The following is a 16,973-nucleotide window of genomic DNA, read 5'->3' on the forward strand; positions in this document are numbered from 1 at the left end:
GTGGACTGCACTGCATAACGAGATGTCAAAGTTCAAATGCGTCATTTACCAAGGAGGATGACATCAGTCTGATTTCTTAAAGTAAAAAGGAACAGGAAAACTCAAAGAGGCAAGCACGTGGGCTGGCTAGCTCCTCTGGTTCACTGGCGTTTCCATTTTGCCTTCCGTGCTGAGAGTGCCATAGGTCAGGGTTTAAAATAACATTTCTCCAGGCAACCAGGCTTGTAATCTCAGTGAAGGACAAGTATGGGTGTGAGAGGAAATAGGAAGTAAGGAGACAGAGACCTGGAGAACATAACCACTTGTTTCCATGTGTGACCCAAGATTGTTGGTTCCTCCAAGGGTTTTCAAAACAAACCTGAAATCTATTATTGAGCTATTGTTTTTATTTTTTTAATAATCCTTTTTTTTCTTTTTAAAAATATTTATTTATTTTATTTATTAATTTTATTTATTTATTTATTTTGGGGGCTGCATCGGGTCTTAGTTGCGGCACGCTGTCCCTTTGTTGTGGCATGCGGGCTTCTCTCTAGTTGTGGCACGCGGTCTCCAAAGGGCATGGGTGCTGTAGTTTGAGGCACGTGGGCTCTCTTGTTGAGGCCCGCGAGCTCAGTAGTTACAGCACGTGGGCTTAGTTGCCCCGCGGCACATGGGATCTTAATCCTAGACCAGGTATCAAACCCGTGTCCCCTGCATTAAAAGGCGGATTCTTTACCACTGGACCACCAGGGATGTCCCGAGCTATTGTTTTTAACGTGAAACGTTCCCATTATTAAATGTGACTTCAACCAACAAACAAATCCAAACATCCATGAGTGGCCAGTTCTGCAAACTGTTAAGTGTGGTTGTTTTTTCCATTTCTGTACCGTGCACATCACCCATCATGACACTTGGTGTGAGGGACCATGTTGATATCACTGTGATTTTCTGGCAAAGCCCTTGGGCCATTGCTGCATCGCCCTGCTAAGTTATTTATAAAATCATGTACAACAAAAGGCCAAGGGTGGATGAGACAGTTAGGTCCTCTAGTGCATTAGTTGTTAAACTCTACCACATTTACCGAAACTTAGTGGCTTAGAACAACATGACTATATCATTTTGCTGTTTTTCAGGTCAAAGATTTGAAAATGGGTCTTAGGCTAAAACCAAGGTGTTGACAAGGTTGTGTTTCTGGAGGCTCTAGGGGAGCATCTGCTTCCCTTTCATTCAGGTAGCTGCAGAATTCAGCTCTTGGAGGTTGAGAAGAAAGGCTTCTTTTTTACTTAGAGGAGCAGAGCTGTGGCTGGTTATTGCAAACTTCTTGGTGCCGGAATCCTCTGTTCTTGCGGCTGTGCACGTAGGTCAGGTCAAGATACATGTTCTTGTAAACCTCCAACAAGACAAATGTTATTCTCTGTTCTGCAACTTTTACCTCTATATGAATGGAAAAATGTTATGCCTTTAAAGGTCAGAGCCTTGAGAATGGGCTATCCTGAGTATTTCAGACTCTAGGCAACATTCTTGTAGCAAAAGCAATAGAATACAAAGGTTAAAGTAAAAGAAATGAATCCAATATGGAGTCAGATTTGTTTTTCCCTATTACAAGACCCCTTCTCAAGGGGAGACCCTGACCACTAGCTCAGGTATCTCTGTGACCTGAGTTGACACGAAAGTCAAGCACCTGTGTGTTCCGGACTGGACTATGTAGAAATACAGCACCAATGGTCAGTCACGTTTATGTTCAGGGCATCCCCTTTAAAGTTGCCTTCAACCAACAGGAAATGAAGAGCCCCGTGGAAGATTCTAAGAAGAAACCCTTCTGAGACGTGCACAGAAAGTCACTACATGAGAGTCACTTTGGCAGCTGTTGTGACATATTGGGTATCATTGTGGGTCTTTAAAAAAATGCTCGCTGTGATAACAAGCAGTCTGTTGGAACAGCTGCCAGGAAACGTTCAGGTTACTCTCCTTTATTAATGAAGATGAATGTATCTCTGAGTGCCTGCCTCCCTGGCTCTATGGCACTAGAGATGAGGAAGTTCAGTGTCCTGCGCCCACCTGAACTTCAGATCAGTCTTCCTTTCAGACCCTGCTGTGTGAGTTAAGGATTCTTGGTCAAGTTGCTTATTCACAGTGCTCAGGAGGGAGGGTCAGGGTTTTTTGCCCCATTGAAGAGAGAAGTTGGGAAAGGATGCTAGCAGCCCCCTCCTTGCCCCATACTCCACACTCCATGCTCCGGAGAAAAGCGGCACAAAGCTTCTGAATCTTCCAGAGTCACTGATCACTCATCACCCTAATCTAAAGGATCATGGGAAAGGCAGACAGGATGGAGGATGGTAAGCACTGTACTGGGAGACACATTTTATGTTTCTCTCCTTGGCTGAATTGGTCTATGATTGGGGGCACTTCCCTCAACCTCACAGTTTTCATTTCGTCTGTGAGAAACTGAATTTCTACCAAGTTTATCAACTAACCATTTAGCAAATCCTCTCACACAGAGCAGAGTTCTATCCATTATAGGGTAAGAATCCGCAGAATAGGAAGTAGCCCACAGACCTACTGGTGCCTAAAGATTGATAATGTTAACCCCTGTTACCTCGCCATCACCCAATCAGAGAATTGTGCATGAGTCGATCACGTACCCTGGAACTCCCCCTCCATCACCTAGCCTTTAAAAATGCTTCCTGAAACCCATCAGGGAGTTTGGGTCTTTTGAGCACTAGCTGCCTAAACTCCTTATTTCATACCTGCAGTAAACGCTGCCCCTTCCTTCACGACAACCAGGTGTCAGCAGTTTGGCTTTACTGCACTTGGGCAAGCAGACCCAAGTTTGGTAACATAACATCAACATCAACACTGCCTGATATTGCAATCTGAATTTTTTTTAATTTGATGGCTTAAAAACAAAACAACTGTAATCTTAGACCCTTAGCAGCTCCAGTTTTCGTTGGCTTGCTATGAAAGATTTAGACTTTACAATTCCAAATTAGGATTCATTGTTTGCATTACAGAAGGACTGTTTCCTTTGAAAAAAAGAGATTCAGCCTTAGATCCTTAAATAACAGCAGGAGACAGTCCTTGTGCATTCAACTCTAAGGACAGAGTTTGAAGCGTTTAGTATTTGATCTGAATGAAAGAAGAAGGGGCAACGGAACATGCATGTAAAATGTGAGAAGCTTATAAGAAGTGAAGAGGAGACCAGCAGTACTTTCATTAAGAAAATAAGAGCTTCTTAATGAACATGCATGCATCAAACCAGTCTTACATGCCAGGCGCTGCACATTTTGTATTAAAAGGTTTGATGCTGAGGATATTGGGGGGTTTTCTTGCTGTACTTTGAAAGAGAATTAGATCCTTAGTTGAAACTAGTGCCTAAAACCTGAGGCCAGTGGAGACATCAGATACTGATAGATACGCTGAAAAAGCAAAAAGAAACGAATTATGTCTAGGAAAATGATAGTTTGCCAAGGGAAGTCAGGTGAGTGGTCAGGAACAGCTTCTCTGGCAGGTGGCCTTGGAATCAAGACTATAATAAAGACAGTCATGCTATAACCTGGGGGAGAATCTTGCAGAGAGTGGAAAGAGCCAAGGCAAATACCCTGCCTCATGTACACTCCCATTACATGAGGACAACGGAAAGCCAAGGTGGCTGAAGCAGAGGGAGGGAGGGCATGACTGTGGACCGTGTGGTGGGCAGGGAGCAGATGAGAGAGACCTTGTGGGCTGTGGTCATGAATCTAGATTTATTCTAAGCAAAGGGAGCATCTGGGGAGCAGCCTTATGGAGAGCATAAAAATTCCTTCACCCTTTTCTACATGATACCGTTGTCCAGCAGAACAAATAGTGGCATGAGAGTGTGTACACATGTGCGCATACTGTTGTTGCCTAGAACGAGGGCAGTGACGCCAGTACTAATTTGCAGGGGTACAAGCAAAAATACTCAATGAGTGCACATTCCAACCCTGAATATAAAACCTGTTCTTCTTATGAAAATCTATGATGTTTTCAAATACTATCAGCTTAGCCCTGGCTGGGACCACAGAGCACAGGCGGTCTCTGTTGTGATCATCATGACGGGCCCTGGATAAGCCCATCTTCAAAGGGAAAGGTGCTGCAGAAACTCATTTCTTGAGTCAGAGGAAACATGAGGACAAATTTGACCTCAGGGCTCTGCATTCCATGTTTCAGATGCTAACACGGATGTCTGCCCACAGTAGCTATGGTGGGAGAGGACATGTGGACTTATCCAGGGTAGATCCAAGGATGAGCAAGTGACAGTGTCTTTCCAGAAGCAAACGATGGGATAAAGAGTCCCAGGTGGTTGCAGAGGTATGATTGTATGTAGATAGGGATGCTCTTGCCTTGGCAGGATTATACTTAACAAGCTGTGTGACTTTGAATAAACCAGACAACGTCTCTGATCCTCAATGTGCTCACCTAGTAATTACAGTAGCACTTTCCCTACCTGCCTCCCAGGGTTGTTGTGGGACCCATAGATGTGAAGGTGGTTTAACAGGTGTGACATGTGGAAATGAAGGCATGGTTCTTATTAGAAGGTGGGAGCTGAGTGGAGGTATAAATAGGCCAGGGAATGGGTGGTAGCTGTTTGTGCACGCAGGTCCAGTGGTGTGAACTCACAGAAAACCAAGAGGAGTGCTCTTGCCTCTAAATGGAACTGACTTTCTAAATGAAGATTCCATTTTAAATTAGGCAGCGACTGAATTGGTGCCAGTACATGTTAAGAGGGTTTCCCTGTGTTTGCTGGCAAATTGGATCAGAGGCTGACATATTTGGTTCTGCTGATATTTGGAACAATTGACAACACTTTGGAGCCAGTCAGAAGCTCGGAGGGTGAATTCCAGCCCTGCCACTCTCTGATTTTGTGGCTTTGGGCAGCACACCCAGCAGATCTATCTTCAGCACCCTCATAGGAAATCAGATAGTGAGATCTCTGGTGGGACATGGCGGGGGGGGGTGATGCAGTGTCTGTTAAAGGCCTGTCCTTGGGCAGAAAGGTTTGGGTGGCAAATGATGGTATTACCGACTCCAAGCTCATACTGTTCAGCACACAACAGGCCAATAAATCAAGAGATGAGGTGTTGGGGGCAAGGAATAGTGACTTTGTTTGGAAAGCCTGCAGACAGAGAAGATGGTGGACTAATGTCCCAAAGAACCGTCTTCAATGACTTCTTAGAATTCAGGCTTCTTTTATACTAAAAGGGGAAGGGTGTGCCGTGTTGTTGCTAACTTCCCAGTGTGACCAGACCTGGAGGGGATGTGATAATCCTTCGTTCTTGCAGCTGTCCATGTAGGTCAGGTCAAGATAGATGTTCTTGTAAATCTCCAACAAGACAAGTGGTATTCTCTGTTCTGCAACTTTTTATCTCTATGTGAATGGAAAGTGCTATACTTTTACCAGTCAAGCCTGGGAGGCAGAGCCTTGAGAGTGGGTTATCCTGTATATTTCAGGCTCTAGGCAACATTCTTTTACAAAAGGTGCAGAGCCAGCCTGACTCAGCACAGGCAACAGAGCACAAGGGTTAGAGCTAAAGGAATAGATCCCATGTGGATCAGGTTTTCTCTTCTCTGTTACAATAAGAAACCCATTCTGATTGGATACATGGAGCCACGTGCTGTTCTTGAACCAATCACAAAGGGCCAGAATAATTCCAGGCTCTGATTGATTTTGGATCTGGATCCCAAACCCCACTTTTGGAGCTGGGTCCATGGTGACCAAGTCCTTGAGGCTGAAGGAAATCAGGGTAAATTGGGGGACAGTGCTTCTCTGACCTGCCCACACTCATCTAAATGTGGACATTGCCCCTTCTCCTGAAATAATGTCACCTGCCTTCTTCCTCTCTGTGGAGTTTACAACACAACACTTTTAGCAGCACTGTTGAAATCCATTTCCAATTTCCATCTTCACAAATGAAAATAGAGACTATATTCACTAAGGGAGTCTGTGAGATTCCAGAACATCACACGGTCTAAATTACTTGACACGGTATCTTCATTTCTTTTCTTTGGTCACGGCCCATATGCCTTCTCAATGCACAAACCAACTCCTTAAATTGAAGTATTAAGTGAGGGCATGGATTTTTTTCTTCCTTTCTGGTAGCCAGATAAGCTTAGATCAGATATCTATATCTGCTTGTCTGCCCCTCCCCTGCCAAATGGAATTTGGAGGCGTTCATGTCTGTGAGCCTCAAACCTTGCCTTAGAAAAGTACCTCATTTATATTTAAAGCAGAATTAATGGACAGGGAATTGCTGAGCTGCATTTGGTGACCTGCCCTCGTGTAACCATAAATATTTTCATCTTCCTTTTCCCCAGGAGTTTAGCAGAGTTAATATTCCTATTATTATATACAGTTTATTAATCGTCTCCTTCTGTATGGCACTGAGAGGATGTTATAAAACAGGTTTCTCCAACTGGCAGTTCTTTCTGACCTCTGAATCCCCGGTGTGATTTTTTTTCAGGGAAGTGTGTGTAATTGACAGCATTTGAGAGAACAGCGCTATTCTTTGGAGACAGAGAAGTTAAGAGTCCTCTCCTTTCATGCAAATAGACAAGCATCATTACCTGGGATATACCCTTTGGAAGCGAAATTGAAACACTTAAGATTGCCCTGAGTTTTTAGGTCATTGAATATTATAATCCCTAGTATAGATAAGGAAGCACAGATCATGGGATAATTATTCCCCACCATTGAGGCAAGAAACTTCTGAGTTTTCTATCAAATGCCCCATGAATCAGTCATTAACTTGAATCGTAGTTAATTATCATTAATATAGGTTCTCTTGGATGGAGACTTTTATTTGGAAAAAAAATCAATGTTTATATTTTTCTGTTTCCTGATACCCAGCATGATACTTTCACATAGCTTTCATTAGGCTGGATACTTTTGGTAGCAAATGACAGAAAATTTAATTCAGACCGACTTATGCAAGGCAGCTCACACAGCTGACATTCCAGAGATAAGGACTTCAGACACAGCTTGATCCAGCATCTCAGACATTGTTCCCAAGAATATGACTCTCTCCACCCCTTGAATATGACTTCCTTCATTTGGAAAGGCTCCTAGCATCTCCCAACCTGTACCCTTATAGTTTAGAAAGCCTCATTGGAAGATAACTGCTTATTTGTTTTTCTCCAAAATAGTTCCAGCCCAAATCATAGGACTTAATGTCGTTAATCTGACTCAGGTCACATGATCACACCTGAACCCATCAATCAGGGAATAGAATACCGTGATTCTTTAGACTTGAGTTATGTGTCCAAACTCAAATCCGTGAGTGGATGCCCTGGGCTCTGTCTTACCCAGGATATGTGCACAGATAATGGGAGAAGATGGCATCTGAGGGATTGCCACAATGCTGGTATTGAAAGCTATGGGATTGAGTCTTCATAGACATAATCATTGCCACTAAGAACTGATTTATAAAAACAAAACTAAGTTTATAATTGCAAATTGTGGAAATACTATGCTGGGAAATCCTGGGTGCTATGAGAGGATAATTCTTGGGGTGCACAGAGAAAAATAGTTGGGCATCCAACTTTTTCCTGGCTGCAGTCAGCATTACTATGCCTCTTTGTCAAGTGTTTCTGACCTGCTCCCTTAAAAGCCTCTCTTCGGTAGAAGTGTGAAAACACGAAACCTGCAGATCTTTCTCTCTTTTTCCTGTGATAAATTTTATGTGCAAACTCTGAACCCTAAGCTTGTGGTTTCAGCACATGTGCAAACAGCACGTAATTAAAAGTGTTTCTATAAACAGGTTTAATGTTTACAGCGATATGAGTGATGCAAGAAGCTTCATGGTACCATATGCTGGGTTTTAACCAGGCAAACGGGTCTTAATCCCTTTTGGGGATATCATCTGATGAGTAAGAACTGCTTGGATCCTTTCCTAAACTAACACGTGTTGATGGTGTTTTAATGTCCAAATCCAGGGATAAAATGCTATAACTATAAGAGCAATGGGATAGGTCCATTTCTGGCCAAGATGCAATAACAGGAACCGAATTAGACCTCCTACTTGAAACTATGAAAAAGTGGGAAAAATACAGGTAACAATGGTTTTCAGACATTGGTGACAAGGCAACACAGGGTTTTGATCTCTGATATAGGGATGCAAATTAATTGGGTCCTGTGATGGCCCTACCTTGTTGCTGTGTTTCCAGAGCAGAGAGGGAACTCCAAGCAGAGTCTGGTAGTTTCCAGAGATGAGGAGTTAGAGATAGAGGTCTGAGGAGGCGAAAGCAGCTAGAGCTCATAGAACAGAGTACAGGAGGAGAGAACTCCCCAGGGATCTGTAGGGGGTCCTCTTCAAACTTTCAGCAAAGTCCTGAACAGTGCATAAATGTGAGGAAAAAACCTCACATTATGGGAAAAAGAGTAGACTAACGGATAATTGGGTCCTGACTAACAAAGCTAAAAAGCAAGCATTGAAAGGATCACATTGTTTTGAATAAGCTTAAGTGTGTCTCATAACACAACTCAAGAATAATTATAGAAAAAAATCTATTTTAAAGTATGTAAATTTCAGTATCTGTCAAAAAAGAATGCAATGGATGATAGGATTAGTAGACTAAGATATTAAAACATTATTAATATAGTCCATATGTTTAAGGTAAAGATTGAGTAGAGGCATGAAAAATGTAAAAAAGAATCAAGTTGAACTATCAGAGATGAATACTACATTAACAGAAATGAAAATGACACTGGGTGGGATTAACAGCAGAACAGATAATACAGAATAGCAAAGACCAGTGAACTTGAAGATGTGGCAGTAAAAGTAATTCAAGATGAAACACAGAGAGAAAAAAGACTGGGAAAAAAGAACAGAGTGTAAAACCTATAACTTTAGTCTCACTATCTACTCCATGCTGGAAATTTCCAAAGAGGGACTGAAGATTCCTACACCCAAGAAAGTGGTCAGGTTTAGCTGACTGGACTTTCTTTTGGTGCATCTTACCTGAGAGATCTTCAGAATCAGCAGCTGGACCAAGAATAGCTTTGGTGAACCTGAAGCCTGGGAAATAGCTCTTTATTACCTCTAACATGATTCTGTTTTAAATTCCTAATAAAATCTTAGCGGTGTTGTGGCAGTCATCACTGACTGCTTGGGAGAGGAGAGTGGGAGTCGAGGTTAGAAAGGGCACACGGGAGTTTTCCACGTATCTGTAATGTTCTGTCTCTTGACCTTTGTAGGGTATACATGTGCCAGTTTTTATATTATTTTACTCCACTTCTCTCTTGCCCACCAAATTCTGATTTTGCTTAGGAAGGAAACATCCCTCCCTGGTCCAATCATCAGATGTTTTTTTTTTTAATAAAATAAAATGTATTTCAAAAAACATAATTCCAATGTCTTCTAGACTCCATAGTTTCTGGGGTTTTTTTTTCTAATTTTTTAATTGAAGTATAGTTGATTTACAATGTTGTGTTAGTTTCAGTTATACAGCAAAGTGATTCAGTTATACATATATGGACTCCATAGTTTCTGATAAGAAAGCTACAATAATTAAAATCCCCCTTCACCCTTCCCCCACCTCCAGGATGTAATGTGATTTTTCCCTAGCTACTTTCAAGATTTAAAAAGTTTATCTCTGGTGTTCAGCATTTTCATTATGATATGTCTGGGTGTGGTTTTCTTTAAGTTTATCTTGTTTGGTTCACTGAGGTTCTTGGATCTATACATTTAACTGGTCCTAATCATTCCTTTCTCCATGGGTCTGGAGATTGGCATGCAATCTATTTCTAGCCCATGAAACACAAGGGGAAGCTCTGGGAGGCTTCTGGGAAGTATCTTCTTCCTGGATAGGAAGAATCTTGGTCAGAAAGAGCCCTTTATCCATCTGCTGAGATCAGTATCATGGGACTGCAGCAGGAGCTTACAACCACAAGGCAACAAGCTCCATATCACAAAGACATTTTCTGAAAATGGCAGAATACAAAGGCAGGAAGTGACATCACAGAGCTGCTGAACCCATCGGAACCACGTATCTCCACACTTCCTGCCATATGAGATAATTGGACGCCATCACTGTAGACTCCACAGTCAGTCAGAGCACAGAGGAAAGGTGGATGGGAAAGCTTCTAAGTAGACAACAAGAGAAGTCTTGATTCTTAAAGGCCAACTGTGGAATAACATCATACCTAAGAAGTCCTTGGAGCCCCAGATACAAGGGAAGTTTGCGTGTACTGACCATCTCTTTCTCACAGGTCTCCAACTGGTGCTCATGAAAAAGACTGGGGACCAGGCAGGGTGCCTGGGAGACCGCGTGGTGGTTCAGGTACCAAGGCTTAAGAATGGAGAAGTAGCACCTGGAGCAGCTGACTCACGTTCCAGAATGTCCGTGGAGACAGGTGGTGAACAGATGCTGCTGGGCGACAGGCACAGAACTCACGCACACCTTGGGTCCTTATCCAGTACAAAGCAAAAACCATCTGCCACTGGGCGAGGGCCAGAAACACACCCAAACCCCTCGTACACTGTCAATGGGAATGTGAATTGGTGCAGCCAATGTGGAAAACGGTATGGACATTTCTCAAAAAACTAAAAATAAAACTACCATATAACCCAGCAATCCCATTCATATCTGAAAAAACAAAAACAAAACAAAACTCTGACTCAGAAAGACACATGCACCCTAATGGTCACAGCAGCACTATTTACAATAGCCAAGTCATGGAAGCAACCTAAATGTCCATCCACAGATGAACAGATAAAGAAGATGTTTTATACACACACACACACAAACACACACACACGTGTAATACATACAATGGAATATTACTCAGCCACAAAAAAGAATGAAAGTTTGCCATTTGCAAAAACATGGATGGACTTGGAAGATATTACGCTAAGTGAAATAAGTCAGACAGAGACAAACAGATACTATATCACTTATACGTGGGATCTAAAAAAAGACAACAGACTCGTGAATATAACAAAAGAAGAAACAGACTCACAAATATAGAGAACAAACTAGGGGTTACCAGTGGGGAGAGGGAAGTGGGGTTTAAGAGGTACAAACCATTATGTATAAAATAAATTACAAGGATATATTGTACAACATGGGAGATATAGTCAATATTTTATAATGACTATAAATGAAGTATAACCATTAAAAATTGTGAATCACTATATTGTACACCTGGAACATATAATATTGTACATCAAATATACTTCAGTTGAAAAACAAATTAAAAAAAAAAAAAAAGAAATGCACCCAAGCGTGGTCCCCAGTGCTCCTTTGACCTGAAGGCTGGTGTGGTACATGATCACCTTGGCTATAAAACTACAATACAGCCCAGCTGCTTATAAAGCAGAGTTTGCTCATTGCTTTGAAGTGCACTTGTGACTTCTTGCTTCCTAGCTTTGTCATAACATTTTTTTTCCAGTAACAGCAATTCACTTCGCTCATAGTATTTCCTTAGCTATTATTTCAGGGAGCCTATTAAAGATAGGTAGGTTCATGTCAACACACTGGAGGGGAAAAAGGAAAAGGAAAAGAAAACTTCCCCAAATCCCATAAAGAAATATGTGATTAGTGGTTTTTTGTTGTCGTTTCTTGCGTTGGCTTTAGAAATAGTCATTGGCTCAAGAAATCAAACAGTTTCGTGTCAATGGATTCCCCAGCAGGTGAGTGAGATGAGAGATATGGAGACAATGATTGCTGGGGCTGAATATCTACTTTTAAGGCAGGAGAAAAGCTTAAGTGAAGGCATGAATGTATCTACCTTTTGGGGAAACAGAGAGTGGGTGAGGGGAAAAGAAACCTGTGTCAGAGAAGGTCTTTAGCTCCTGATGTGGGTGACGCGGTCTAAGAATGCCTGGCTTGCTGTTGATGGCTGGCCCGCTGATCTCCCTTCAAGCAGCTGGTCAGATTAAAAATAGTAATCGCAATAAAAAGGATAGGGCCTCCCTGGAGGCGCAGTGGTTGAGAATCTGCCTGCCAGTGAGGGGACATGGGTTCGAGCCCTGGTCTGGGAAGATCCCACATGCCGCGGAGCAACTGGGCCCGTGAGCCACAACTACTGAACCTGCACGTCTGGAGCCCGTGCTCCGCAACAAGAGAGGCCGCGACAGCGAGAGGCCCGCGCACCGTGATGAAGAGTGGCCCCCGCTTGCCGCAACTAGAGAAAGCCCTCGCACAGAAACGAAGACCCAACACAGCCAAAAATTAATTAATTAAAAAAAAAAAAAAAGGATAGAAGAGAACAGACACATGCTTTGTGATCAGTCCAGTCACTGGGGATGTTTAGGTGATAACGATGATAAAACGAATACATTACTGAGCTCTGAAGATATGTCAGCTCTAACTTGGTTGTTCTAAGCAGCATTTTGCATGAATTAGCTCAGTTAATCTTCCCAATAATCTCCTCAGTTGAGGTTCTGGCATTATCACCATTTCTCAGGTGTGGAAACGGAGGCCCAGGAAGCCTAGGTGCACTGCTGCCCTATTCCAGGTCCCCAGGTGGCAACAGGAAAGGCCGGGATTTGCAACCGTGAACTTGTGGTCCAGATCTCACACTCTGAGCATCTCAACTCATCAGTCTCTTAGTAACTCTCCTTTCCAGGGGAGCAGAGGCTTCTTTGGGGGTTCATGGATTGAGATTAACTAGTGACCCCTTCTAGGTCTGGTTTAAATGTCTTTCTTTCCAATGCTTTGCCTCTGACCTTGATTTCCAAAACCCAGATGGAAAATAATATTTCCTTCTTTTACCTAAGTTTCTCCTCAGGATTGTGAGTGGGAAGGATTTCATGTCTATCTATCTCCCCCTCTTAGAAGATCACAGAATCCCCTACTGAGACCTGTTTTGCCTTCACACCTCAGGCCAGCATTTCTCCAACTTTTTCTAGGAACCCTGATGTTCCTCAGGAAATAATCTTGGCATTCTGTCTGGGTTTCTCAGGACTCTGGTAGCAAAGGAGGAAAGCTTAGACTAGGTCAGCTTAAGCAAAATTGGGTAATTTCTTGCCTCATAAAGTTGTTCTATGCGGAGGTGAGCTGGCCTTGATAACATTCCCTCGGATTCTGGGACTTAAACACCGCTAGAAATTGTTCTTCTCATCTCTCCCTCTTGTCTTTCTTCCCTTCCTCGTTTCTACAAACTGGTTTCATTCTCTGTGCTGCAAACATGCCCTTTCCAACCTAAAGAAAATGTGACTGCATGAAGCCCTTTGTTCAAATAGTAGCAGAACCTTCAGGGTTCGGGGGGTAGGGGGCAAGGGGGTCATTTCTATCAGCTTCAGGTTAGAAAATCCTAGAGAAGGGCAGTGAGTGAGCCAGCATGGGTCCCCTGCCCATCCTTCTGAAACAGAGCAGGACCCTACGGTCCTTCCCCCTCATGACTTCTGCCTGCCTTTTGTCTGTAGAAAAACTTTAGCCAAAGAATATGTTTAATAAGAGAAGTTAGAAAATGCAGAAGGCAAGGTAAACAGTCAAACAAGACCAAGTAATAATAGTTTAGTCATTAAGCAAAGTCAAGGTCCTTTAGTTCCTCCTCAAGGGCTAGAGATCATATTCTGAGCCGTGTCCTGTGAGCTGTCTTATACATGCTGAAACCCCCATCAGGTGGGGAAGTTAACTACACGATGACCAGACTGTAGCCATGACATAAGCTGCCACAATTCCGAGAACTGGCCTCAAATGGACCCTGGACTGAAGATTAACTGTACTCAAAACAATCAAGACGACACTGATCAGACCACCACATGACCAAGTTCAAGATGCCTGTCGGAGCTGCCTGTGCTGTTTCTGCATGTAGGCCCATCCCTCTGCCTGTGCACCCCTGAAACTCCCCTTTAAGAGCTCTTGCCCACTGATTGTCAGAGGAGGAAGTCAGCCTTTGGACACAGGTCCATCCTCTCCTCCAGTTGCCAGCCTCCAAGATAAAGCAAACTTTCCTTTCCACCAGGCTTGCCTCTCGAGTATTGGCTTTTGAGCGGTGGTACCCCACTTTTGGTAACATTTCCACCAAACACGGTGGCTTGGGGGGTGGACACGAAGATTGGTCTGCCCTGTGCCCACTCCTCTCAGTATGCAGAGCCTGTTACTGGATGACAGAAGAGGGGCTGGGGCCCTAGGTCAAATGAGCAGCACCCACTGCTGTCTCAGCCAAGTGAGATGACTTATCCAAAGTTTTAGTTCCCTCCTTGGTAGGCAGAATAATAGCCCCCAAAGAGGCCCATGTCCCAACTCGGAGAACCGGTGACTATGTTACTTTACATGGCAAAGGGGAATTAAGGCTGCAGATGGGATTAAGGTTGCTAATAAACTGATGTTAAAGTCAGGAGAGTATCCTGGATTATCCAGGGGAGCCCAGTCTAGTCACAAGGGCCCTTAAAATCAGAACAGGGAGGCAGAAGTGGAGAGTCAGAGAAAGAGATGTGATGGCGGGTCCAGCTGTAGAGATGAGACATTGCTGGCTTTAAAACGTGGAGGAAGTGGTCTCCATGGAGGAATGCGGGGGCCTCTGGGTACCGGAACCAGCAAACAAACAGATTGTCCTCTACAGACATCATAAAGGAACGCAGCCTGCCGACCCCTTGATTTCAGCCCAGTGAGACCCATGACAGACTTGTGATTTCCAGAACTCTAGGGGTTAATGTATGCCACCTACTTTTTGGAAATTTGTTACAGCAGGAATAGAAACCTGATTCACCGCCTATCTTGTCATGGGTGCGTTTTACGTTGGTGATATAAGTAGGCTTACTGCACAGTTAAAGATTGAGTAGAGAGGCTTCTCTTTGCAGCAGAGAAGCAAAAGTAGCAACTCTGTGTCCTGGGGTCTTGAGCCTTTCTAGTCAGGGAAACCGTTTATTTGAGAAAGAGACAGGGTATCTTGAATGCAGCTGTCAGTATAAGACATGGGCTGCACTTGGCTGCTCAGAAAATGTGGATTGTGCCCTTCAGTCAGGTTCACAGTTTAGGCTTGTTATTGACTCAAAGGAATCCACTGACTTTCATGAAATAGGCAGCTTTAAGGAACCCGATTCATAATATGGCCACGTGGAGACATAGGCAGACTTAAGATTTGCGCTCAAAAAATTGGGGAGTTTATGTTGCTCCAAGGTCATGGGTCAGATGGGTGGTTTAGGCAAAACCCTTAACGTCTCTGAGCCCTTCATCAACAATGAAATGAGAGTGATAACACGGGCCAGTACCATCCCACTGGATTGCGGTTAGAAACAGTAAACTAACACTGGTGATGTGACCTCATTTTGCAGGAAAAACTAAGTTACAACACAGATGAAACCAGCACGTTCCCACCAATATGACTCTCTACTCTCTGTGTATTATGAATAAAGATAGGGAACCTCTGAATGTTTTTACTGTCTAACCTTGAAGCTGAACCATTTTGCTGTACTTGGACTTGGGCAGTGGAACCCACTTTTTGAAAGTTTAAGATTCCATTTTTCGCACAAAATATAAAATTACCAGAGTCTTCACAGACACAGAGCACAGACTTGTGGTTGACAAGGGGCAGGGGTGTGGCAGAGGGATGGGGTGGGAGTTTGGGATTAGCAGATGCAAACTAGTATATATAGAATGGATAAACAACAAGGTCCTACTGTAGAGCGCAGGGAACTCTATTCAGTATCCTGTGATAAACCATCATGGAAAAGAGTATGAAAAATAATACATATGTATAACTGAAGCACTTTGCTGTACAGCAGAAATTAACACAACATTGTAAATCAACTACACGTCATTAAAATAAATTTTTGAAAAATTACCAGAGTCTTATGTTCTATCTTTCCTGTTACACTACTGAAAATCTTTTCTGGCTAATATTGATAGGATAATAGTTTGGAGATTGAATATTAGATATTCTTAATAAAACTGTAAAAAGTTACTGTAAAATATTAGTCCACAATTGAACTGTTTTCTAATGTCTGTTTTACCCAAAGCTGGTTTAGTGGTGATGCCTTCTTCTCCAGAATTAATTTGCAAATAGATGTTTAACTGAAAGGACCGATGTCTTTAGGTGATTAAGATTTCGTCCCCACTGTGATCTCCCGGGGCACTCAAGAATGTCATCAGGGCTTGCCCATCATTGTTTCATAAATATCTAAGCCAAACAGAATTAGAAGGCAATGGCTAAACACCATCCTTTAAGCAGATTTATTACACTTGTATCATTCTCTGAGCATACATATTCATTTTTTAATGTAATGATTCATGTACTTTGAATACCCTGTGCCAAGATGTGTATTATTTTTGAATTTTTAAATTACTGCCACTAAAATAATCCAAAACTTTTATAAAGAAGACACCATTATTATAGTTTGAATCAAAGACCAAAAATGAAGTAGGTTGTTCTTTTTAGAAATCCTTTATTTGGCAGGTGAAATCAGATAATTATGAAATGCTTTAACAAACCAGTTCAGCAAATGTGTTCTTTTGGCAGTCAGTTAGGAAACTGTTTTGGTATAAACATCAATTACAAAGTTGGAAATGGTTATAATAAAGCTGTGATTAAAAATAAAACATCCATGGGATTATAATGGTTGATTTTCTTACACATTGAATTTCAGCTTCAGGAGTTTCTGTTTGTAGGACGATGTGAAGCAGACACTTGAGCTTTCCTCCTCAACCTTGAATGTTCTCCCTCCCTCTCCAGCTCCATCGTGGCTGAGATGCAGTGATTTTCCTGGCAAACCTGTAACCATCACAGACCTGGGTGCGTAGCTGGAAGCTGGTTTACCTCTCTCCTTGAATCTCCACCAAGCCGTCTGAAATCAAGCAGGACCCCGTGGGGCTCCTGGCACAAAAGTCTTTCTGTGTCCCACATTCTCTGATTACAGGAACTAGGCTTCATTCAGCCTCCAAGACCTTCCCTGAGTTCCAAAGGGCACGTTCAAACAGTTGCTAATCAGGGGAGGGAGGGGATGCAGAAACAAAGGAGGAGCAGTCAAGAGACAATAGTGCAGCCTTGGGGCAGGGTCCTGGTTCCCCCTCAAGGGATACACAGAATAATA

At 42.8% G+C, this 16,973-nt stretch overlaps 2 long non-coding RNA genes across 3 annotated transcripts in view; one reads left to right on the forward strand and one right to left on the reverse strand.

Moving 5' to 3' along the window:
• Positions 1 to 16,973, forward strand: part of LOC309640109 — a 394,077-nt gene that overhangs the window by 265,323 nt on the left and 111,781 nt on the right. The window lies entirely within an intron of this gene.
• The window catches only part of LOC309640106, a 226,109-nt gene that overhangs the window by 24,589 nt on the left and 184,547 nt on the right, over positions 1 to 16,973 (reverse strand). The window contains exon 5 of one of the 2 annotated variants that reach the window (XR_014252031.1): positions 442 to 16,654. The exons of the other annotated variant lie outside the window; for it this stretch is intronic. This is a non-coding gene — a long non-coding RNA (uncharacterized lncRNA). Of the gene's footprint in view, positions 1 to 441; positions 16,655 to 16,973 lie in introns of those variants that run through there. 2 annotated transcript variants of the gene reach the window in all.

Source organism: Balaenoptera physalus, assembly GCF_965194825.1.
Source record: "Balaenoptera physalus genome assembly, chromosome: 12".
Lineage (NCBI taxonomy): Eukaryota > Metazoa > Chordata > Mammalia > Artiodactyla > Balaenopteridae > Balaenoptera > Balaenoptera physalus.